Source organism: Eucalyptus grandis, chromosome 3, assembly GCF_016545825.1.
Source record: "Eucalyptus grandis isolate ANBG69807.140 chromosome 3, ASM1654582v1, whole genome shotgun sequence".
NCBI classification, from domain to species: Eukaryota; Viridiplantae; Streptophyta; class Magnoliopsida; order Myrtales; family Myrtaceae; genus Eucalyptus; species Eucalyptus grandis.
The window spans coordinates 17142500-17145463 of NC_052614.1; positions in this window are offsets into that span (position 1 = coordinate 17142500).

A 2964-nucleotide genomic window follows, 5' to 3' on the forward strand; every position below is an offset into this window, starting at 1 on the left:
CAGTCGAAAGTCCTTCCCATTCCCATCAATGGCGCCACCGCTCCCACCACCATGCCTCAGCATCTTCCCGTCACCTCTGTATCGCTCCCATCGAACACTTGACTCACGGACGAGCCAAAACAGTACGCACTCACGAAGTCGGCGTTAAACCAATTTTAGGAAAATGTTTTCATATTTCTCATCTGTTTAGACACTAGGAAAATGAATCGGTCGGCAAAAAATGTTTTCTATTGATAAAAATTGGCATTATAGAACTTTGCAAAATGAATTTCCCTCCCAAGAAAGGAGCTATATTTTTTTTTCCCAAAGAGACACCATTATGGTGCTGCCAATGCCACACGGTGGGCACCAAACACGCCCTAGATTCTCAGGACAAGGTGAGTCAACAAACGATGAAGTAGACATTCAAATTGAAGTATCCAAATTTCCTTTTAAGTAGCTGGAGAATTTTCAACTTGAAGATGTGTTTTCACTTAAGGATTTCGTTCTTTTTTCCACCTAAAATAGAAATGCTTTTCGAAAATCATTCATATCAAATTGAACTAGATTTCATACCCATCATAGAGAATGTTGTTGAAGTTGAGTAGCAGCTTAAATATTGAGAGATTTAAAGAGAACAGAACGCGTTCTGATATTAAATGTCGGGAGAGACTAAGAGCTACGCAAATCAAGTTGCCAGAAGCCCATTTTGTCATCCCACTAAGTTTTGAAGAAGCATTGAAGATGTTTGATCCGGATTGGTTCACTGAAGAAAATGGTGAATCGTCATGAAGGGTAGTTCGAAAGATCGATTGCGGCAAGGACGAATTGGATTTATAAACCAAAGTTTTAGAAATTAGAGGTTAAACTTTTACCAGATAGAGATCGTACAGCTCCTCCGAGGGGAGTTTTTTTCCTGGTGGAGGAGAATGACACGGAGCCAAATAATTTCAAAATTTTGGAGTAAAACTAATCATTGTTCATAGATGAGCTATTCAAGTACAAAGTGAGACACTTCAAATAATTTGATTACTCTTTTGATAAAAACAAAAAAAAACAATAGGTTGATTACCCAGGCAAGAAGTACAATTAATCTGTATGGTCTACTTGGGCCCCCAATAGTTTACTTGGTAAATTGATAAGTGATGCATTCCCGACACCCGAAGCAAAACCGATGATTTTAATGATCACAACTAGCTAAAGTTAAAGTTCCATTACAAACCGCTATCCACTAGATAGAACCACCTCAAGGAATATAAGATTTTCTTGAGACCCATCTTGAGCCACCAAATTACTTGAGGCCTATGCTTTTTTGAAGTTAATTATAGATTTAAGGATAATAATATATCTTGTCTTTTTTGTTTTCCATGAGATCTTTGATACCATCCTAGACAAGATATATTTGATAAAAAAAAGTTCTAATAATGTTGACTACAAAATGTAACGTTAAAAGAACTGCATTATAAGATCATCACAATGGTGAAGTAATCAATTACACAATCATCTGGGTGTTGAGAATTTGAAGCCCAGACAGCTTTATATTGCTATATATATATGAGGACGTTGGGTAAGTAATTAATCTCTTGGAAATCCATTTGATGTTTTTCTCTCGTGAAATCATTTCCATTGACTGGAAGTGCTGCTTATCCTGTTTTGTACATTTTCTTGATGTGCCACGCCTATAATTAAACGTGATGGTACTTCTACAGTAACTTTTATTAGGTATGTGCAACGGAGGTGGACTGCTAACCGAAATGTGGGGCACAAATTTTTCTGGACTTAAATTCACCCTGACCGCGATACTCGGAAGTAGCATGTACTGTCATGCCTGTGTCTCTGATCAATCATTAAAAGGTATGGTAACACTTGTGCGCTGGCTTCCAGGAGGGCAATGTTTTTGCAGGTTCCGAGGACTGCATGAACCTTCTTTTCTCCTTGGTTAGGGAACTTTCCCTTTCAAGTACTAGGCAAATTTGGTTATACATCGTTGAAACTCTTCTTGGACCTACCGGCCTTCCCAATCTCTTTCCATTCATCCCGTGATGAAGGCAACTTTCGCAAAATGTCCATATCTTTCCTTAATACAAGAAAAATGGTTATTATCTTGCATCATGTACTTTTTTTTCGATAGTCTACTCTCTTCCATCCTCGACCAATTATTATGTGAGCACGACATGGAGAACTATGGGAAAAGAATAAGACGAGTATGGCTCTAACTTTTAAAGCAGATAATGCATATTTCATGTTTATGTTTCTCATTCAGTAAGGCAATTTAAGAATAATATTTATGAGGATGCTTTTCTACGATTCCTCCAATTATGAGATTCATCTCCCGTGAAGCGACCCAATGTAATTAAAGAAATTTGCATGAATAAACAACTTCTTGTGATTAAGGCTAGACCCGACAAACTAGCCAAGAATCGATTTTAATATGGGACATACACATGCACTATTGGATTCAATTTTATCCAAGTCATATCACCGTTGAATGCATATAATTTTTTATAGATAATTCAGGGGCACGAGCATAAAGACCCGGTCCCTAAAGACCCATAAACATATTGTAAATCTCATGAATCAGTTTAGTCTAGATTTTTACTCCGTACAAGTAATCTTGACTTAAAGCAATTTACACATAGATGGTAAATTTGACCTGAAGAACTCATTTGTGAGCTGGAAAACCCCAAAGCCACAATCAATTGTTTCAATCCTGGGAGTTAATTTTCTTTAATTGCGAGAGGCCTTTGAAAAGGAAGAGATTGAAAGATATGTTGAGAATGGGGGGAAGGGTGTGAAGGATATTCTTTGGTAAAAGTTGCTAAGTTATATTTTTATGAGAAGAAAAAAAATGGATATAGTTTTGCATTTTAGCTGTGCAATGTTATTATGTCTTATCTAAGAAGTTGTTGACAACATGTACTCAGAATGTGTAAATTGTACTTGTTTTTTTTTCCTCAATGAATGTGTTAGCAATTAATGGTAATT